Consider the following 25,061-nt stretch of genomic DNA (forward strand, 5'->3'; position numbering starts at 1 on the left):
CCGCGCCTAATTCCAAATCATGCGTCGTATAATTTTGTTCGTGAATCTTCAATTGTCTAGACGCATAAGCAATCACCTTCGTTCGTTGCATTAATACACAACCGAGACCTTGCTTTGATGCGTCACAATAAATCACAAAATCATCATTCCCTTCAGGCAATGACAATATAGGTGCCGTAGTTAGCTTTTTCTTCAATAACTGAAACGCTTTCTCTTGTTCATCATTCCATTCAAATTTCTTCCCTTTATGCGTTAATGCAGTCAAGGGTTTTGCTATTCTGGAAAAGTCTTGGATGAACCTTCTGTAGTAACCAGCTAGTCCTAAAAACTGGCGTATGTGTTTCGGAGTTTTCGGGGTTTCCCACTTTTCAACAGTTTCTATCTTTGCCGGATCCACCTTAATACCTTCTTTGTTCACTATGTGACCGAGGAATTGAACTTCTTCCAACCAAAATGCACACTTTGAAAACTTAGCGTACAATTCTTCCTTCCTCAATACTTCTAACACCTTTCTCAAATGTTCACCGTGTTCTTGGTCATTCTTTGAGTAAATAAGTATGTCATCAATGAAAACAATGACAAACTTGTCAAGGTATGGTCCACACACTCGGTTCATAAGGTCCATGAACACAGCTGGTGCATTAGTTAAACCAAACGGCATGACCATAAACTCGTAATGACCGTAACGTGTTCTGAAAGCAGTCTTTGGAATATCATCTTCTTTCACCCGCATTTGATGATACCCGGAACGTAAGTCAATCTTTGAATAAACAGACGAGCCTTGTAGTTGATCAAATAAGTCGTCGATTCTCGGTAGTGGGTAGCGGTTCTTGATGGTAAGTTTGTTCAACTCTCGGTAGTCGATACACAACCTGAATGTACCATCTTTCTTCTTGACAAACAAAACAGGAGCTCCCCACGGTGATGTGCTTGGTCGAATGAAACCACGCTCTAAAAGTTCTTGTAATTGGCTTTGCAGTTCTTTCATCTCGCTGGGTGCGAGTCTGTAAGGAGCACGAGCTATTGGTGCAGCTCCTGGTACAAGATCTATTTGAAATTCAACGGATCGATGTGGGGGTAATCCCGGTAATTCTTTCGGAAATACATCGGGAAATTCTTTTGCAATGGGAACATCATTGATGCTCTTTTCTTCAGTTTGTACTTTCTCGACGTGTGCTAGAACAGCATAGCAACCTTTTCTTATTAGTTTTTGTGCCTTCAAATTACTAATAAGATGTAGCTTCGTGTTGCCCTTTTCTCCGTACACCATTAAGGGTTTTCCTTTTTCTCGTATAATGCGAATTGCATTTTTGTAACAAACGATCTCCGCTTTCACTTCTTTCAACCAGTCCATACCGATTATCACATCAAAACTCCCTAACTCTACTGGTATCAAATCAATCTTAAATGTTTCGCTAACCAGTTTAATTTCTCGATTCCGACATATATTATCTGCTGAAATTAATTTACCATTTGCTAATTCGAGTAAAAATTTACTATCCAAAGGCGTCAATGGACAACTTAATTTAGCACAAAAATCTCTACTCATATAGCTTCTATCCGCACCCGAATCAAATAAAACGTAAGCAGATTTATTGTCAATAAGAAACGTACCCGTAACAAGCTCCGGGTCTTCCTGTGCCTCTACCGCATTAATATTGAAAACTCTTCCACGGCCTTGTCCATTCGTGTTCTCCTGGTTCGGGCAATTTCTAATAATGTGGCCTGGTTTTCCACATTTATAACAAACTACATTGGCATAACTTGCTCCGACACTACTTGCTCCGCCATTACTCGTTCCGACACCATTTGTTCCTTTCGTTCTATTAACCCCTGGTCCGTAGACCTCACACTTCGCCGCGCTATGACCATTTCTTTTACACTTGTTGCAAAATTTGGTGCAGAACCCCGAGTGATTCTTTTCACACCTTTGGCATAGTTGCTTCTGATTGTTGTTGTTGTTGCGGTTATTATTGTTGTTGGGATGATTGTTGTAGTTGCTGTTGTTGTTGTTGTTGTTGTTGTTGTTGGGCCGTTTGTTGTAGTTGCGATTGATGTTGCGATTGTTAGGATAGTTGTTGCGATTATTGTTATAATTGCTGTTTTTGTTGTATTGGTGATTCTTATCACCGTTTTCCTCCCACTTTCTTTTGACTTGCTTCACATTGGCCTCTTCAGCAGTCTGTTCTTTAATTCTTTCTTCAATCTGGTTCACTAGTTTGTGAGCCATTCTACATGCCTGTTGTATGGAGGCGGGCTCGTGTGAACTTATATCTTCTTGGATTCTTTCCGGTAATCCTTTCACAAACGCGTCGATCTTCTCTTCCTCATCTTCGAATGCTCCCGGACACAATAGGCACAATTCTGTGAATCGTCTTTCGTACGTGGTAATATCAAATCCTTGGGTTCGTAACCCTCTAAGTTCTGTCTTGAGCTTATTGACCTCGGTTCTGGGACGGTACTTCTCGTTCATCAAGTGCTTGAATGCTGACCACGGTAGTGCGTACGCATCATCTTGTCCCACTTGCTCTAGATAGGTATTCCACCATGTTAACGCAGAACCTGTGAAGGTATGCGTAGCGTACTTCACTTTGTCCTCTTCAGTACACTTACTTATGGCAAACACCGATTCAACCTTCTCGGTCCACCGTTTCAATCCGATCGGTCCTTCGGTTCCATCAAATTCCAAAGGTTTGCAGGCAGTGAATTCTTTGTAGGTGCATCCTACACGATTTCCTGTACTGCTAGATCCAAGGTTATTGTTGGTATGTAGCGCAGCCTGTACTGCGGCTATGTTTGAAGCTAGAAAAGTACGGAATTCCTCTTCATTCATATTCACGGTGTGTCGAGTAGTCGGTGCCATTTCCTTCAAAATAGTTAAATGGAACAAGTTAATCATACAGAATATTAAGAGTAGTTAATAGTATTTCGTAGCATAATATGAACTCATTTATAAAAGCTTTTTCTTCATATTAGCGTTTTATAAGTTTAAATTCGGGTAGTACCTACCCGTTAAGTTCATACTTAGTAGCTAATATACAATTCAACTACTACAATTCTATATGAAAAACTGATTATAATAATATTTCGCGTTCAAACTTTTATACAATATTTTACAAACTTACAATACCGCTTATTTTACATAAAGCATGAAATATAGCACACAATAACTTTGATACAAGATAGTTGTGAAGACAATTCTAGCTAGTACACAAGTCGTTCAGCAAAGGCAATAAAGACACGTAATTCATACGTCCAGAAACAAGTCATGCATTCTGGTTTTACTAGGACTACTTCCCATCCTTGGTCTTGTGCAACATAACCATTATGGCCGTTGATAAGACAGCGTGTTGTAACGTCATCAAAGGGACGAGGGTTACGTAATGTCCAACAGTCCCGTAATAATCTAAAAACCTCATTTCTTACCCCAATTACCGACTCCGTCACTTGTGGAAACGTTTTGTTTAATAGTTGTAGCCCGATGTTCTTGTTCTCACTTTGGTGAGAAGCGAACATTACTAATCCGTAAGCATAACATGCTTCTTTATGTTGCATGTTAGCCGCTTTTTCTAAATCACGAAGTCCAATATTCGGATATATTGAGTCAAAATAATTTCTTAACCCGTTGCGTAAAATAGCATTTGGGTTCCCCGCAATATATGCGTCAAAGTAAACACATCGTAACTTATGGGTTTCCCAATGTGATATCCCCCATCTTTCAAACGAAAGTCTCTTATAAACCAAGACATTCTTGGAATGTTCTTCGAATGTCTTACAAACTGATCTCGCCTTAAATAGTTGTGCCGAAGAATTCTGGCCGACTCTAGACAAGATTTCATCAATCATGTCTCCGGGTAGGTCTCTTAAAATATTGGGTTGTCTATCCATTTTGTGTTTTTAAACTGTAAAATAGACAAGAGTTAGATTCATAAAAAAAAATACTTATTAATACAAGCAATTTTTACATATATCATAAAGCATAAGAACACTATATTCCATATATTACACCACACGAATACAACTATCTTATTCCGACTCGCTCTTTTCTTCTTCTTCGGTTTTGGTTCGTTTTGCCAAGTTTCTAGGGATATATGATGTTCCCCTAATACGAGCCGTCGTTGTCCACATTGGTTTAGAAAAACCTGGTGGTTTAGAGGTTCCCGGGTCATTGTTACAACTTAAGGACTTCGGGGGTTGACGATACATATAAAGTTCATCGGGGTTGGAATTAGATTTCTCTATTTTTATGCCCTTTCCCTTATTATTTTCTTTTGCCTTTTTAAATTCAGTTGGGGTAATTTCTATAACATCATCGGAATTCTCGTCGGAATCCGATTCATCGGAGAATTGGTAATCCTCCCAATATTTTGCTTCCTTGGCGGAAACACCATTGACCATAATTAACTTTGGTCGGTTGGTTGAGGATTTTCTTTTACTTAACCGTTTTATTATTTCCCCCACCGGTTCTATTTCTTCATCCGGTTCCGATTCTTCTTCCGGTTCCGATTCTTCTTCCGGTTCCGACTCTTCTTCCGGTTCCTCTTCGGGAACTTGTGAATCAGTCCACAAATCATTCCAATTTACATTTGACTCTTCATTATTATTAGGTGAGTCAATGGGACTTGTTCTAGAGGTAGACATCTATCACATAATATCAAACACGTTAAGAGATTAATATATCACATAATATTCATATGTTAAAAATATATAGTTTCCAACAAAAATGTTAAGCAATCATTTTTAAAGAAAACACGGTCGAAGTCCAGACTCACTAATGCATCCTAACAAACTCGATAAGACACACTAATGCAAATTTTCTGGTTCTCTAAGACCAACGCTCGGATACCAACTGAAATGTCCCGTTCTTATTGATTAAAAACGTTCCATATTAATTGATTTCGTTGCGAGGTTTTGACCTCTATATGAGACGTTTTTCAAAGACTGCATTCATTTTTAAACAAACCATAACCTTTATTTCATCAATAAAGGTTTAAAAAGCTTTACGTAGATTATCAAATAATGATAATCTAAAATATCCTGTTTACACACGACCATTACATAATGGTTTACAATACAAATATGTTACAACAAAATAAGTTTCTTGAATGCAGTTTTTACACAATATCACACAAGCATGGACTCCAAATCTTGTCCTTATTTAAGTATGCGACAGCGGAAGCTCTTAATAATCACCTGAGAATAAACATGCTTAAAACGTCAACAAAAATGTTGGTGAGTTATAGGTTTAACCTATATATATCAAATCGTAACAATAGACCACAAGATTTCATATTTCAATACACATCCCATACATAGAGATAAAAATCATTCATATGGTGAACACCTGGTAACCGACAATAACAAGATGCATATATAAGAATATCCCCATCATTCCGGGACACCCTTCGGATATGATATAAATTTCGAAGTACTAAAGCATCCGGTACTTTGGATGGGGTTTGTTAGGCCCAATAGATCTATCTTTAGGATTCGCGTCAATTAGGGTGTCTGTTCCCTAATTCTTAGATTACCAGACTTAATAAAAAGGGGCATATTCGATTTCGATAATTCAACCATAGAATGTAGTTTCACGTACTTGTGTCTATTTTGTAAATCATTTATAAAACCTGCATGTATTCTCATCCCAAAAATATTAGATTTTAAAAGTGGGACTATAACTCACTTTCACAGATTTTTACTTCGTCGGGAAGTAAGACTTGGCCACTGGTTGATTCACGAACCTATAACAATATATACATATATATCAAAGTATGTTCAAAATATATTTACAACACTTTTAATATATTTTGATGTTTTAAGTTTATTAAATCAGCTGTCCTCGTTAGTAACCTACAACTAGTTGTCCACAGTTAGATGTACAGAAATAAATCGATAAATATTATCTTGAATCAATCCACGACCCAGTGTATACGTATCTCAGTATTGATCACAACTCAAACTATATATATTTTGGAATCAACCTCAACCCTGTATAGCTAACTCCAACATTCACATATAGAGTGTCTATGGTTGTTCCGAAATATATATAGATGTGTCGACATGATAGGTCGAAACATTGTATACGTGTCTATGGTATCTCAAGATTACATAATATATAATACAAGTTGATTAAGTTATGGTTGGAATAGATTTGTTACCAATTTTCACGTAGCTAAAATGAGAAAAATTATCCAATCTTGTTTTACCCATAACTTCTTCATTTTAAATCCGTTTTGAGTGAATCAAATTGCTATGGTTTCATATTGAACTCTATTTTATGAATCTAAACAAAAAAAAGTATAGGTTTCTAGTCGGAAAAATAAGTTACAAGTCGTTTTTGTAAAGGTAGTCATTTCAGTCGAAAGAACGACGTCTAGATGACCATTTTAGAAAACATACTTCCACTTTGAGTTTAACCATAATTTTTGGATATAGTTTCATGTTCATAATAAAAATAATTTTCTCAGAATAACAACTTTTAAATCAAAGTTTATCATAGTTTTTAATTAACTAACCCAAAACAGCCCGCGGTGTTACTACGACGGCGTAAATCCGGTTTTACGGTGTTTTTCGTGTTTCCAGGTTTTAAATCATTAAGTTAGCATATCATATAGATATAGAACATATGTTTAGTTGATTTTAAAAGTCAAGTTAGAAGGATTAACTTTTGTTTGCGAACAAGTTTAGAATTAACTAAACTATGTTCTAGTGATTACAAGTTTAAACCTTCGAATAAGATAGCTTTATATGTATGAATCGAATGATGTTATGAACATCATTACTACCTTAAGTTCCTTGGATGAACCTACTGGAAAAGAGAAAAATGGATCTAGCTTCAATGGATCCTTGGATGGCTCAAAGTTCTTGAAGCAAAATCATGACACGAAAACAAGTTCAAGTAAGATCATCACTTGAAATAAGATTGTTATAGTTATAGAAATTGAACCAAAGTTTGAGTATGATTATTACCTTGTATTAGAATGATAACCTACTGTAAGAAACAAAGATTTCTTGAGGTTGGATGATCACCTTACAAGATTGGAAGTGAGCTAGCAAACTTGAAAGTATTCTTGATTTTATGAAACTAGAACTTTTGGAATTTATGAAGAACACTTAGAACTTGAAGATAGAACTTGAGAGAGTTCAATTAGATGAAGAAAATTGAAGAATTAAAGTGTTTGTAGGTGTTTTTGGTCGTTGGTGTATGGATTAGATATAAAGGATATGTAATTTTGTTTTCATGTAAATAAGTCATGAATGATTACTCATATTTTTGTAATCTTATGAGATATTTCATGCTAGTTGCCAAATGATGGTTCCCACATGTGTTAGGTGACTCACATGGGCTGCTAAGAGCTGATCATTGGAGTGTATATACCAATAGTACATACATCTAAAAGCTGTGTATTGTACGAGTACGAATACGGGTGCATACGAGTAGAATTGTTGATGAAACTGAACGAGAATGTAATTGTAAGCATTTTTGTTAAGTAGAAGTATTTTGATAAGTGTATTGAAGTCTTTCAAAAGTGTATAAATACATATTAAAACACTACATGTATATACATTTTAACTGAGTCGTTAAGTCATCGTTAGTCGTTACATGTAAGTGTTGTTTTGAAACCTTTAGGTTAACGATCTTGTTAAATGTTGTTAACCCAATGTTTATAATATCACAAGAGATTTTAAATTATTATATTATCATGATATTATGATGTACGAATATCTCTTAATATGATATATATACATTAAATGTCGTTACAACGATAAACGTTACATATATGTCTCGTTTCAAAATCATTAAGTTAGTAGTCTTGTTTTTACATATGTAGTTCATTGTTAATATAATTAATGATATGTTTACTTATCATAATATCATGTTAACTATATATATAACCATATATATGTCATCATATAGTTTTTTTTTTTTACAAGTTTTAACGTTCGTGAATCACCGGTCAACTTGGGTGGTCAATTGTCTATATGAAACCTATTTCAATTAATCAAGTCTTAACAAGTTTGATTGCTTAACATGTTGGAAACATTTAATCATGTAAACATCAATCTCAATTAATATATATAAACATGGAAAATGTTCGGGTCACTACAAACACCACGCTCATGATGAAGTCAGCGGACCCCGAAAGTCATGCTCCACCAATCATGTATTCCCATGATGAAGTCAGCGGACCCTAAAGATCATGCTTCATCAAACAACCATACCATAATCGAGCAAGAACCACCTATACCAAACATAGGTACCAAACAATAATTCTCCACAAGAGAACCCGACACACACCTCCCTTAACCGGAGGATTTCACCTTGCTCGCCAAACACGTCCATTATCTCTCAACGAGATTTACCACGTTACCACCTCGGCGATGATTCAAATCCAAACCATAAGTACAATTTATCCGAAATTGTACTCTACCACAAATCGACCCAACAAGGTCTCGACAACATTTTCCGGATCTACCAATAGCATCATCCGAAATCTCACACTAAAACTTCCTCGTGCGGGAGTGTAACTCCTCCACTTGGAATTACGTTCCATAACCGCATCTCGTACACCCGTACAATGCTACCAAAGGTAGATTTTACCAATAATTGGGCTCACACGACCCATTACCACATCTTGCTACAACCTTGAGCACACGAAGGATTTTAACCAACCCTTAAACACTTTGTATGAAAAGTGTACCGCAACACAATCGGAGTCGAACACCACGCTAGTAGGTATAAAAGAGGCACCTAATGTCGCGTCATAAAGACTCCATTACCACCACACATCGAGATTTAAAACACTCGATCTCAAGGGTTCCAACCAACCGACGAACCTCATGATTTGTCACTTCAACATCAAAGCGAACACGCGCTTAACAACCAAACACCAAAACCATTTCCGTGGCTTGGTAGAAACGTTTCGCAAATACTAAGGAATGCTTGGTTGCACCAAGTCTTACACCCTTCGCCCGTCAATCAATCATCAACATAGGGTACTTCCATTAGGAACGTCACCCATAGCATAACATGCACAACAAAGGCACGCAACTCAAACTCAAACGGCATTTAATAAATAATCAAAAGACATATTTATCAAAATTAAACGTACCTTAACGTCTCCTGGCTGCACCCGTCCCCGTTAACTTGGGACATTCCGACTTACGATGTCCTTCTTTTTGGCAATTGAAGCACACCATACCATCACCCTTTGGTACCGAACATTCCCAAGACTTGTGACCCCTCAGGCCACAATTGTAACATCTAGCCGCACTAGAATCTGACATACCCGCTCGCGTACCACCCGTGCTCACACTCGGACCCTTAGCCCTCTTACTCGGAGCACCATAAGAAACGACCCTTCGCTCACTTGAAGGTTCACCCTTTTTCGATCGTGAATACGACTCGAAACCTCTAGCCAAGTCGAATAATTCCGAAAACGATTTCGCTTGACCCCGGCTAATTTTACTTTTCAAGTCATCATTCAAGGTCCGATAGAAATCTCCCATCAACAAACGATCATTCCCCAAATACTTCGGACAAAAACGAGCCTTCGCCATAAAGGTCGTCTTGAGAGTACTCAAATCCATAGATCCTTGTCGCAAATTTCGCAACTCATTACGCAATTCCCACAAATCGGCCGAAGTCCGGAACTCCTCGAAGAATTCCTCCTTAAAGTCGTCCCACGATAAAGCCATAAACGTCTCGCCACCGACAAGATCAATCTTACCATCCAACCAATCCCTTGCCCTACCCCTCAACAAACTCGTAGCGAGTCTCGTCTTTCTCTCGGGAGGGCAATCAATAGTACGGAAACACCCTTCGACGTCCGAAATCCAAGTTGTGCTTACCAAAGGATCCGGCTTTCCGTCATACATCGGGGGTTTAGTCCTCATGAAGCTCTTAAGATAACTCTCCATTTCACCACTACTTTGAAGTTCGGAATACCTCCTTTCCATTCTTCCTTCTAACGCACCCATTTGCTCCGCAACGGCGGCCGCAACCCTAGCGTTAAACTCCACGTCATTCGCCTCGGTCTCGTTTCGCGTCGTCATTCTAAAGAATGCAAAACGATTAGTCCACGAACGTGTAAAACCGTACGCACGACACAGCCCCATCTTGCTAAACACTCATCGTACATCACTTGTTAGACACGATTTGCACCCGTAATAAGGTTTGCAAGTTCTTATTACGCACACATGCCGCATCGACTCGTTAGTACAACGACCGTCTCGCTCGATGATATACACAAACACAACCAAAATTCTACGCGGTACAAACACACGCGAGAATTATTATCACAACACAACAACATATTAATAATATCCGCATTACTAATATAAACGTTAGTCAACCTATAGCCAAGGCACTAACTAAACCCATTCCGACCCGTAATCCTACAAGTCCCGCAACAATTTAAGCACACACAAGTCTAAGTCTAGGCACCTATCTCAAGTCACCTAAATCCCTTAGACCATGCTCTGATACCACTTGTAACAACCCAAACCATCCAACGACAAAACCACGTGAAAACAGCAAAATAAAAAAAAATTTCCTGAACAGCATGTTGCGCGGCGCGCCATATAGGCCGCGCGGCGCGCCAAAGTGGACTGTCCAAAAAGTTCTTAAATGCGAAAATGTTTGACTAGTTCCCGATGTATTTAGACAAAACGTTTTTAACCGCATGTTCAATATATGAAAACTAGCGCGTTCCATTAATAAAATTTAGTTTACGAAGCGGGGCCCACATTGACCCAAATTACCCTTTAAGTATCAAAATACAATTTTCGACCATAAGACTTTTAATACAAAACAAAGCCGAGCATGGCGATTGGGGATACGCTACCCAATCCTAATAAATCCAAAAGCAAGCCTTCTACGCAAACTATGCAAGTCCTCAAATCCTCGCGCTTACCCGAGCCACCATCCGCATGCAATCTATAAAAAGAGTCAACAACGAGAGGGTAAGCTAACGCTTAGTGAATGATAATATACTACATACATATATATGTATAAAATGGACACGCCACAAAATAACAAATACCGCATACCGAGGCATCCATATAAGGCACTACACTAAGCATACCGTACGATCTCTGAGCAACGAGCTAAAGATACAACAACAATATAAGTTCACCAATGACGATGTGAACAACGCCAAATAGCTACACCCGGAGGGTTAGCTACAACACAACAATACATTAATATATAACAATATAAACGAACAAGGTTAACACCTTAACCCAATACCGAGAACCAAATACCACAATGAAGATTGGCCGAACTACATGAGCCTTAGTAATCCGAAATCACACGAGATTACTATCTTCACAACATCGAGGTTGGCCGAACTACACGAGCCTTAGTAATCTGAAACCACACGAGATTACTACCTCAATAAGATGACCGAACTACACGAGTCACCATGAATCCGAACTACACGAGATTCATTTCCACAATACAATAAGATGACCGAAACCACACGCATCATCGTGAATCCGGATACACACGCGATTCACTTCTCAACATTATACCCTTCGCCATTGGGGTTATATCAACCACATCACAACCAAGTCTGATAATGTACACGCGAACGCGTACTTCGCCAAAGATGGTTAACCAAAACGCACAACCGTGCCAATTGGACTCATACAAAAGTCCATAAAATCCATCTATATGTGAAGTGAGCTCTATAGCCGAGAATCACTTCACCCGACCAGCACCCATCCTACACATACATATGCACATAGGATATTATCACTCACCTTGAAGTCTTGAAGAAAGCTTCCAAGTAAACCGCAACTCGCCAATGGAAAATACCTATTCCATTATCACAATTACAACAATACACTTAGAGTGGATTTACAAATCAACCCAATTCGTCACTTAGTGTAATTTCGACCCAAATGCACTTCCAAGCACAAACCGTGCCCAAAACTAACCAATAATCACTAACACAAGTGAGAATGGTCCTAATACGCCAATTAAACCCGAACTCAAGTGTTAAACACGTGTCATACCCATTTTGACACTTAAACCCTAATTTTGACCCATAAGGTCAAAATCTCACCATTTACAAGTTTTAACACCAAAACACATTTAACTCGGTTTAATACTTCAACTTAATCCATTTTAAGTTTATAAACCTCATTAAATCGCCAAATGGGTCATAATCACCACCAAACCCTAATTTGACCCAAAGTCACAATTAGTCAACCAAATAACCTTAAATGGGTTTCAATACTTCCATAATCACTAACTTAAGTGATTAAACTCAATTTCAAGTCCTAAACATGGCCAATTAGTTCACCAACCCAAAATCCACCAACAATTAACAATAAACCTAATTACTAGCATCACTAAACCCATTTCATCATCTAAAAGGGTTTTTCATCAAACTAACTCAAACCCTAACTTGGATATCAAATCAAATAGATGAAATTCGGAGTTGGAGTTTACCAATACTATCACCGCGTAGCCAAGAACAAGAGGAACAACTTTAGAACTCGAGCTTTGATGAGAATCCGCCTCCTTCTTCTCTAAATCCACCTCTCTCTCTCTCAAACTCTTACTCTCTCACTAGATAAGGTTGGGAGTGTTTGATGAGTGAAAATGTGATCCAAACTAATCAAAGGATCAGTTTTGATGACCCCAAACTGACCCCAAGTGAAAAGACCAAAGTACCCTTCATTTAGACCTTTTAAAAGGCTGAAAATTGCATCAGACGGGTTCGGCGCGCCGCACCGAAAGGTGGAGCGCCGCTCCAACCTTCAGGTCAGTTTTCAGTTTCTTGTTTTGGCCATAACTTTTTGACCGTAGCTCCGTTTTCGATGAATCAAATATCATTGGAAACGTGATAAGATTTCCTTTCCAATGGTAAGGCTTTGGAACATCAACACAAACTTTATTTGGGGTTGAAAGGATACGTACACACCTTGTCACTTCAGACAACGTCCAGTTTCCTTCGGCGTCCGAGCAAGCAACACGTAAACTTCATACACGCATCGTACACCATAAATACATTATGTACAATAAATATTTGGGTCTTACAATGATTCACACACGGATGATTTTTCCTATTGTATTGGTCATACTAACTATCATCATTGTTGCTAATATACCACAGGGTGAACCTATATTCTATCCTGCCATTGTGGTTTTATCATTTGTAATCATACCATTATTCTGTTATTTGCTACTTATAAATTTAAAATGATTCTAATTTTATTTTATTATTTGTCTATGAATAGAAGTTTATTATGATTATGATTTATGTTGTTCATCTTTTTGATAATAGAAAATGTCGAATTTGAAAAGGCTTAAATTTGCTCCTTTAGAATCAAGTGGAAACAACTACTTAACATGGATTATGAATGTAGAAAAACATCTAGAATCAATCGGTATTTTAGAAACCCTGAATGAAAATAACAATTGTTCCGAACAAGAGAAAGCAATAGCAAGTATTTTTCTTAGCAAACATATTGACGAGTCCTTAGAATCTACATATTATATGATCGAAGATCCAAGTGTATTATGGAAAATACTCAAAGATAGATACGATATTAATTATCAAGAAATAACGGTGATCCATGAAAGAATAAAATTGAAGATGTTAGTAGACGCTCTTATAAGAATCCCGGAGATTCTTATTAATGATCTGGTAACGTGGATCATCAGTCTAGTATTTTTTGAATACATGAACATCTTGTTTAGCTCTACAAATAAGTTCCAAAAGAAAAGAAAACGAGAGTGAATCTGTTGAAAAATCTTGATTAAATAAACCCCGAGCTACCTTGAGACTTGAATGGTTTGAATTTTCTAAGATGCCTAGCTTGTTATGTATCACTCATAAATAAATGGTTTTAGACCATAACGCATATGTTTTTTTAAGTGTTATCTTTTATGTACTTCAGATTGTAACTTATTTGCATGTAATATAATTTGATTATTTTGCTGAAATATAACTCATTATTTGCTTATCTTATTTGAAGTTTTAGTATGAATCCTGCTGAAGTACAACATAAATTAAATGGTAAAGACCTATGTATTATAGATAGTGGTAACATACACACTATGATCAAATCTAAAAAATATTTCATTGATTTAAATCAAATGAAGGAATTATAAATACTATATCAGGTCTTGCAAACTTGATATAAGGAACGAAAAAGGCAAAAATTCATATTACCAAATGGTACGAATTTTCTGATAAACAATGCCCTGTTTTCTCCCAAATCAAAGAGAAATTTGTTAAGTTTCTCTGATATATATCATAATGGATATGATTATCAGTCAATGATAACCGAAAATGAGAAATATCTATGTAGCACTGAAAAGCGCATATGATGAAAAGCGCAGCGCATATGATTAAAAGTGCATATGATAAAAGGCGCATATGATGAAAAGCGCATATGATGAACAGGGCAGCGCATATAAAGTGCATATGATTAAAAGTGTATATGATTAAAAGCGCATATGATAAAAAACGCATATGATGAAAAGCGCAGCTCATATGATGAAAAGCGCATATGATAAAAAGGCGCATATGATGAAAAGCGCATATGATGAAAAGCGCGGCGCATATGATTAAAAGCGCATATGATGAAAAGCGCTGCGCATATGATTAAAAGCGCATATGATAAAAAGGCGCATATGATGAAAAGCGCATATGATGAAAAGCGCAGCGCATATGATTAAAAACGCAACACATATGATTAAAAGCGCATATGATGAAAAACGCAGATGATTAAAAACGCAGCGCATATGATTAAAACGCATATGGTGAAAAGGATATATGATGAAAAGCGCATATGGTAAAAAGGATATATGATGAAAAGCGCATATGGTGATTAATGAAAAAGCACATATGGTGATTAATGAAAAGCACATATGGTGATTAATGAAAAGCACATATGGTGATTAATGAAAAGAATATTGAGAAAGAATCACCAATGTTTCTTGAAAGAATTCAAGGTAATATATATGGACCAATTCATCCATCATGTGGACCATTTTGATATTTCATGGTTCAAATAGACACATCTAGCGGATAGTCTCATGTTTGTGTGTTATCAAGTCATAATATGGCATTTGCAAAGTTTCTTACACAAATTATTAAATTGAAAACACATTATTCTGATTACACCATTAAAAGGATGAGACTTGATAATGCTGGTGAGTTAACATCTCAAGCATTTAATGATTATTGTATATCTACAGGGATTGTTGTGGAACATCCAGTTGCTCATGTGCATACATAAAATTAGTTTAGCTGAATCAATAGATAAACGCTTGCAGCTAATAACTAGACAATTGGTAATGAGTGCAAAACTTTCAATATTTATATGGGAACATGTAAATTTATATGATGCGACATTAATTCGCATTAAACCAAGTGCAAGTCATAAATATTCTCCCCAAATATTTTCCATCTTAGAATATTTGGTTGTGCAGTGTATTTTTAATTGCACCACCACAACAAATGGTTCATCAAAGAAGGATTAAAATATATGTTGGATATAAAACATCTTCAATCATAAAACATATTGAATCAATGACGGGTGATGTTTTTACAGCACGTTTTTGCTGATTGTCATTTTAATGAAAAATTATTCCCTAGATTAGGGGGAGAAATGAAAAAAATAAAATAAAATGATGTTTCATGATGTGAACATCAATTAAGGTATCTTGATACTCGCACAAACAAAATGCGAAACGAAAAATCAAAAAAAAATTAAAAATAATGCATATGCAAGAACTTGCGAATAAATTGCCCGATGCATTTACAGATGCGAAAAGAGTGGCTAAATCATATATATCAGCAGTAAATACTCTAGCAAGAATTGAAATTCTAAAAGCTGGCAATAATGTCACTCATGAGTCTTTTGTCACGTCTGAAACGTGGAAGACAAATTAATTCCAAAGATAAAAATCCTCGAAAAGGAAAATCAGCTGATAATGAGGTAAAAAAAAGGTGTTCAAGAAGAACCACAAATCAATATTCCTTCTGCAGAGGATATTGACGATGTAAATACATAAATTGCAATAAATTATGCAATATTATGGAACCGAAACAAAATGACAAATATTGATTTTTCATATAATCTTACAATGACATCATGAATAAAGATGATGATCTGGAACCAAAATCTGTCATTGCATGTCAAAATAGACATGATTGGACTCAATGGATAGGAGCAATACGAGCTGAATTAGAATCGCTCAATAATAGAAATGTTTTCAGATCAATCGTTATCACTTTTAAAGATGTGAAACGTATGAGATAAAAAAATGAATTTTTATCCGAAAAAGAAATGAGAAAAAATGAAGTTACAAGATAAAGCTAGATTTGTAACTCAAGATTTCTCTCAAAGACCATGAATGGATTATGAGGAAAACTTATTCTCTTGTTATGGATGCAATTACTTTTAGATACTTAATCAGCCTAACAGTTTCTAAAAATTTAGAAATGCATCTCATGGATATTATTACTACTTATTTAAATGAATCACTTATATACATGAATATCCATGAAGGTTTTAAGGTATCAGAAACATCTAATGCAAAACCCAAAGAAATGTATTCCATTGAATCACAAAGATTTTTATATGGGTTGATACAATAGTATAACTGATTAAATGATTACTTGATAAGAAAAAGGGTATACAAATAATCTTATTTGCACATGTGTTCTTATTAAGAAAAACAATGTCTGGATATGTGATTGTAAGTTTTTTATGTCAATGATCATAACATCATATGAACAAATAAAGAGATCTATGAAATCATTCAACTTCTAAAAAAAAATTAAATGAAAGATCTTAAAAAAAAACAAGTATTGCCTTGGATTGCAAATTGAGCATATGCCTAATGATTTACTTGTACATCAAACAAACTATACCGATAAGATTTTTTAAAACATTTTTAAAGACAAAACCATTGGTTGATATATCAATCAATATTGACACTGATCCATTTCATCCCCGTGAAGATCATGAAGATCTTTACGAATCAGAAGTTCCTTATCTTAGTGCAATTGGGGTTATTATGTATTTTACAATTTGTACAAGACCTGACATTTCTTTTGCACTTAATTTGTTGACAAGGTTCAGTTCAACCCCTACAAAAAAACATTGAAATGGGATCAAGAAGATATTTTAATACCCTTGAGGAACTGCTGATTTACAATTATTTTATTCTAACGCTTCAAAACAAGATTTGGTTGATTATGTATATGCAGGTCATTCATCAAATCCTCATAAAGATAAATCTCAAACTCGATATGTATTTCTAAATGGAGGTACCACAAAATCATGGCGTTCTTAAAACAAACACTTGTTGCAACATCATCAAATCATGACGAAGTGATTGCATTATACGAAACTACTTGAAAATGTATTTGGTTGAGATCAATGACACAAATCATTATTGATTCTTGTGGACTAGAACGCTATAAAAGCCCAACAACTATATATGAAGATAATTCAGCTTGCATAGTACAAATGAAAGAAGAGTATCAAAAGTGACAGAACAAAACATAAATGCTGACGAGGCGCTAAAACCATAGACGGTCTTAAAGGTCATAACATAAGTTTGATGGAAAAGAATGGTATGTTAGTAAGGCTCGGAAAAGGACTGAAAGGGAATAGGAATTGAAACAACGGTTTGAGCAAACCATGAAGAAGACTGTAGACAAATCACAGGGGCTAAACTTGTACATAAAAGATTTAGATGATATAGTTTCAGATGAAAACCTCATATTCTTTTTATATACTCAAGATCTCATAAAAGACAACCAGATTAAAATGAGATACGTTCAATTAACAACTCTGTCGATCTTTATACCAAAGCACTGTCAACTGCTGTCTTCAGAACACATGTTCACAATATTGGCATGAGGCAAGTTCAAAAGATGTGATGACTCAACGATATCTACTTGAGGGAGAGTCAACTTTATGCTACACTCTTTTTCCCATGGCTAACGTTTTTATCCCACTGGGTTTTTCTTTAGCAAGGTTTTTAACGAGGCAGTACTAGTTATTTTTTTTCCAATAAAATTGTCATCCAAGGGGGAGTGTTGTGAAAAGATGTTATCCCAAAAGTCAAAAGTGGATGACAACTTTTACATATCACTATTTCACATGCTTCATAATTGAAGAATCGTAAATGTACAGATATTTTAGTAGTTTATATATCGAGTAAATGTAACTATATGAGGTGTGACGACCCGAAAATTTCTGACCAAATTTAAACTTGATTTTAATATGAACTCGACACGATAAGCAAAGTCTTTAATGTTGAGTCTCAAAAATTCTGAACTGTTTTATTTATTCATTTGACCTTTGACTATTTTCGACGATTCACGAACCATTACTTGTAAATAAATAGATACATATATATATATATATATATATATATATATATATATATATATATATATATATATATATAATAGTTTGAAATATAGTTTGATATAATATATGATTAAATTATAAAATGATATAAGAGATAATAAAATGTATTATTAAAATAAATCTATATATACATAAAACGTATATTAAATATATATTTTGTGATTTCAAAGTTATTTAGTAAACAACGGTACGCTCAATTGTCATATTGACCATAAAAGAAACTTATGTAATTTTAAAATAAACGGTGATTCGAAAATGAGTTTTATAAATTTTAGACTTAATAATAATATATGTAGAACTTGTTTGTCAAATTTTAAAACTTTTTATTATTTTACTTAGGGGTTGGGAGTAAATAATTAATGTAATTTTTATTTAATAATTAGTGACCAAATTTTATACCATAATGATCAAAATAAATAAATGTAATTAATTTAAGAATTTAGGATTTTTCAGAAGACTTTTATCCGCCGCTGATTAACAACGGAGTACAAATTACTATCCCCAATAAACTGTCGGCAGTGTAATAGTTATAGATATCCGTGAATGTTAGAATTATAATTGGACACTGTGTTTGTTTTAGATTTAATACTATGCGTTACTGTGTGGGTTTTGTCATTTGTTCCTCACTATCTCAAATGTTGCAGAGACATAGATAAATATCCACACCCAATTGCTCAATATAAAAACCTAGCATCTAATTTATATATATCACGGATACTTTTCTTGTTAGATGTCAATCCATTATTTTTTTTCCATTGTCTCATTCTATATATATAATAATATATGCATATGCATATGATTATGAAAGTAGAAAACTTATGTTTTTAATTTCCTCTCCTTCTTGCTTTGTTAACTGAATCAACGCTGTAACGACCCGGATTTTTCCGCTAATATATATAAGATTAATATTTATATAATTAAATGTTTCCAACATGTTAAGCACAAACTCTTAAGACTTGGTTATTTGGAATGAATTTTATACAAATGTTTGAACACCCAGTCTGTCTGACGATTCACGAACGTCATAACTCGAAATAATTATATAATGATGTATATATGGATATATATATATATATATACTTATGATTTGATGAAATGATATTTAAGTATCTCATTACATATAATAACAATTGGTTATATACATAAAATGAGATTACTAACTTAAAGACTTCAAGACTATATACATATATACATAACGATTATCGTTGTAATAACGTCTTAATATTTATATATCGTATTAAGATATATTAACACACTATGTTATCATGATAATATAACAATTTAACATCCCATTAGATATAATAACAATGGGATTAATTACATTTAACAAGGTCCTTAACCTAAAGGTTTCGAAACAACACTTACATGTAACGACTAACGATGACTTAACGACTCAGTTAAATATATATACATGTAATGTTTTATGATGTATTTATACACTTTTGAAAGACTTCAAGACACATATCAAAGTACTTCTAGTTAACAACAATGCTTACAATTACATTCTCATTCATCTTCATCAAAAATTCTACTCGTACATGTATGGTATTGTACTCGTATAATACGCAGCTTCTAGATGTATTTACTATTCATCTATACTAATAAAAATCTGCTACTTAGCAGTCTTAAATGATTAAGGATCATGTGGGAACCATTATTTGCGAACTTGCATGAATTATTTAGCAAGAAAACAAACTTAAGTATCTTTTTTTCTTTATAAAATGTAAAAAACGTATTCATGAATGCACACCATTTCTTCACTCCATTTTCTCATACTTACACTCCAATTTCTCTCTCAAAATACTCCTAACATCATACTTGATCATCTCCAAGCATTTTCACCATCTTTTAGCTTCAATTACAAGCTTTAATCATCATAAAAACAACCATCTCTCAAGAACACTTCAAGAATCATATCAAGTCTTCATGACTACTTCCAAGCTTTCTAATCCATTCCAACTCATCATATAAGATCAAGAAACCTTTGTTATTTACAGTAGGTTATCTTTCTTATTCAAGGTAATATTCATATTCAAACTTTGATTCAATTTCTATAACTATAACAATCTTATTTCAAGTGGAAATCTTACTTGAACTTGTTTTCGTGTCATGATTCTACTTCAAGAACTTTCAAGCCATCCAAGGATCCTTTAAAGCTAGATCTATTTTTCTCATTTCCAGTAGGTTTATCCAGAAAACTTGAGGTAGTAATGATGTTCATAACATCATTCGATTCATCCATATAAAGCTATCTTATTCGAAGAGTTAAACTTGTAATCACTAGGACATAGTTTAGTTAATTCTAAACTTGTTCGCAAACAAAGTTAATTCTTCTAACTTAACTTTTAAAATCAATTAAACACATGTTCTATATCTATATGATATGCTAACTTAATGATTTAAAACCTGTAAACACGAAGAACACCGTAAAACCGGATATACGCCGTCGTAGTACAACCGGGGGCTGTTTTGGTTTGGATAATTAAAAACTATGAAAAACTTTTATTTAAAAGCTATACTTCTGGGAAAATGATTTTTCTTATGAATATGAAACTATATCTAAAAATCATGGTTAAACTCAAAGTAAAAGTATGTTTTTCAAAATAGTCATCAAGATGTCGTTCTTTCGACAGAAATGACTACCTCTTTCAAAAACGACTTGTAACTTATATTTCCGACTATAAACCTATACTTTTTCTGTTTAGTTTCATAAAGTTAAGTTCAATATGAAACCTTAGTTGCTTGAAATCACTCAAAACGGATTTGAAACGAAGAAATGACGGGTAAAACAAAATTGGTAAAAACTACTCATTTTAGCTACGTGAAAATTTGTAAGAAATCTATTCCAACCATAACTTAATCAACTTATATTGTATATTATGTAATCTTGAGATACTATAGACATGTATACAATGTTTCGACCTATCATGTCGACCCATCTATATATATATTGCGGAAAAACCATAGACACTCTATATGCAAATGCTGGAGTTAGCTATACAGGGTTGAGGTTGATTCCAAAATATATATATAGTTTGAGTTGTGATCAATACTGAGATATGTATACACTGGGTCATGGATTGATTCAAGATATATATTAAGTTATTCATGTATGACAAATTATGGACTACTAACATTGGACTGCTAAATGGACAACTAAAATCATCAACACGTAATAAAGAAAATATTGTGAATATATTTCGATCATATTTTAATATATGTATATATATATTTTTATAGGTTCATAAATTAACCCATGGCCAAGTCTAATTCTCGATGAATTAGTAATCTATGAAAGTGAGTTATAGTCCCATTTTTACTATCTAAATTATTTGGGGATGAGAATACATGCAAATTTATAAATGTTTTACAAAATAAGCACAAGTTCATGAAACTACATTCTACGGTTGTTTTGTTATACCGGATATCTGTACTTATTATTATTATGCTTGGTAACCTAAGAATTAGTGAAAAACACTAATTGACGCGAACCCTAAAGGTAGATCTACGGGCACCAACACCCCCCATTTTCGAATAGTGAAAATGCTTTAGTAATTCGAAGGGTTCTTGTCATACATTTGAATAGTGGAATGTATGATGCCAGATATCTTAAGCGCTCCATGTTAAGGTCGGTTACCAAGCGACTCATTGTATGAATGATTTTTGCAGTTGTAATGATCCTGCGAATTAAATTAAATGAAATCTTGTGGCTTATTAAATGTTATGATTATTATATAGAAATTAAACCTATGACTCACCAACATTTTTGTTGACATTTTAAGCATGTTTATTCTCAGGTGAATATTAAAAACGCTTCCGCTGTCGTATGCCGACCCAAGGTCAAGATTTGGAGTCGGCATAATTATTTATATTGTTTAAACTTGCATTCGGAGTATTTGTTGTAATATATTTGATCATATTGTAATGGGTTGTGTAAAAACTTATTTATTTGAGGAGATTGTCTTTGATAGACAATCTAAATTATGTCATTAAGACCTTTATTCAAAAACGAATGCAAGATTTGAAAAACGTCTCATATAGAGGTCAAAACCTCGCAAAGAAACCAATTAATATGAAACGTTTATAATTAATATGAACGGGGCATTTCAGTTGGTATCCGAGCATTGGTCTTAGAGAATCAGAAAATTTTTCATTAGTGTGTCTAACTGATTTTTGATGCATTAGTGAGTCTGGACTTCGACCGTAATTATTTTAAAAATGATTGCTTAATATAATTGTTGGAAACATAAGATTATTAACATATAAATATTATAAGATATATCATTCTCTTAACGTGCCTGCTATTATGTGATAGATGACTTCATCCGATCATATAAGCATCTCTAGTGATTCAGATTTCATTTACTTATCAAGTGATTTGGAGGCTGAGTCAAAGCGTACGACTTATGAACCAACGGAAAAGTTAACTTTTGGTGCTACCATTAAAGTGGAAAATTGTTGGGAAAATTGGGAAGATTCATAATTGCCAGTAGAGGTTCCAGAAGAGGATCCAGAAGAAGATCCCGAAGAGGAACCCGAAGAAGAGGATCCTGAAGAAGTTGTGGAAATTACCGAACCACAACGTGATTTGGGAAAATCTTTGGCTGTTATACCCGATCCCAAACCCGATGAACCTATTATGACCCAAAATGTTTGTGATCATCCACCTGAACCACCTAAGAGACCAGTTTATAAAATGACCGCTCGTATAAGGACTGTTGGTTTTGCCCCCAAACAATTAGCCGAAAGAACCAATTTGGAGGAATTGGAAAAAGAACTATCCAAACAAAAATCCAAACGTTTGGCCGAGAAAGAAACAACATCAACATCTAAGAAATCTCGCCGTTCTTGAACCATCGGCAGCTATCCTGTATTCCATGCATTGTATAATATGTATTATATTGTGTGTTTAAGTTTGTAAGAAAATCCGCAATGTAATTTTTCTTATGATTGTATAATAATAAGAATAAGCATGGAAGGTTTATTATTATTATTATTACAACTTATTATTACGTAGTAACGTAATAACTTACCATAGTTTTTCATATTAGAATTTTAGTAGTTAATTTATGTGTTAGCTGCTAAGTATGAACATTATTATAGTTATAAAACGCTAATATGAAGAAAAAGCTTTTATAATAATAAGTTCATATTAAGCTACAAAATACTTTTTGGCTACTTCTAAAATTCTATATGATTAACTCAGTCGGCTATTTTTGAAGGAAATGGCTCCTCCAGCTACTAGACAAGAACAATTGAACACAGAAGAACTTCAAGCTTTCGCTGCAAATATAGCTGCAGTGGTGAATGCAATGAACAACAATAACCAATCGGGTTCCAGCAGTGGAGGAAACAATGGCAACAGGGTAGGATGTTCCTACAAAGCTTTTATGGCCTGCAAACCCAATGTGTTTGAAGGAACTGAAGGACCCGTTGGACTAAAGCGGTGGACAGAGAAGGTTGAAGCCGTGTTCGCAATCAGCAACTGCGTAGAAGAGGATAAAGTTAAGTATGCCACACATACTTTCAGGGGTACTGCTTTGACATGGTGGAATACCTATATGGATTACGTAGGACAGAATACCGCCTACACACTTCCATGGTCCCCTTTCAAGCACATGATGACGGAAGAGTACCGTCCCAGAACCGAAATCAACAAGCTCAAGACAGAGCTTAAAGCACTGACAACCCAAGGGTTAGATGTCACTACCTACGAGCGACGTTTCAATGAACTAACTTTAATGTGTCCTGGAGCATTTGAGGACGAAGAAGCAAAAATTGAAGCATTCATAAAAGGGTTACCGGAACGAATCCAAGAGCATGTAGGTGCTAACGATCCTGCAACAATGCAGAAAGCGAGCCGTATAGCCCACAAATTAATAAGCCAAATTACAAGAAGGATTAAGAAAGAAGTGGCCGAGGAGGCCATAATGAAACAGGGAAAAAGAAAGTGGGAGGAAAGCAGTGATCAGGGTCACCAGTACAACAACAACAATCAAAACAACAACTACAACAACAATCGCAACCACCCCAACAACAACAATAATCGCAACAACAACCGCAACAATAACCGCAACAACCATCCCAATAACAATAACAACAACAACAATCCCAATCGCAACAATAACAACAACAAACGACTCAACAACAATAACCCTAACAACAACAACAACAACAACAACAACAACAACAACAACAACGACAACAAAAGGCAAAGAACTATATGCACCAGGTATAATACGTTTCATCTGGAATGGTTTTGTAGAGAATTATGTACCAAGTGTAATAGGAATGGCCATATTGCGGCAAAGTGTGAAGTGTACGGACCAAATAGAAACAAAGGAGTAAATAATGCCGGAACAAATAATAACGGCGTTGTTTGCTATGGATGTGGAAAACCGGGCCATACCATGAACCAGTGCAGGAATGGAAATAGGCAAGGCCGTGGGAGAGCCTTCAACATTAATGGGGAGAAAGCACAGGAAGACCCGGAGCTTGTTACGGGTACGTTTCTTATCAACAATACACCTGCTTATGTTTTATTTGATTCGAGTGATGATAGAAGTTATATGAGTAGAGAATTTTGTGCCAAATTAAATTGCCCATTAACGCCTTTGAATAAAAAGTGTATAGTTGAAGTAGCAAAC

Source organism: Rutidosis leptorrhynchoides, chromosome 6, assembly GCF_046630445.1.
Source record: "Rutidosis leptorrhynchoides isolate AG116_Rl617_1_P2 chromosome 6, CSIRO_AGI_Rlap_v1, whole genome shotgun sequence".
NCBI classification, from domain to species: domain Eukaryota; kingdom Viridiplantae; phylum Streptophyta; class Magnoliopsida; order Asterales; family Asteraceae; genus Rutidosis; species Rutidosis leptorrhynchoides.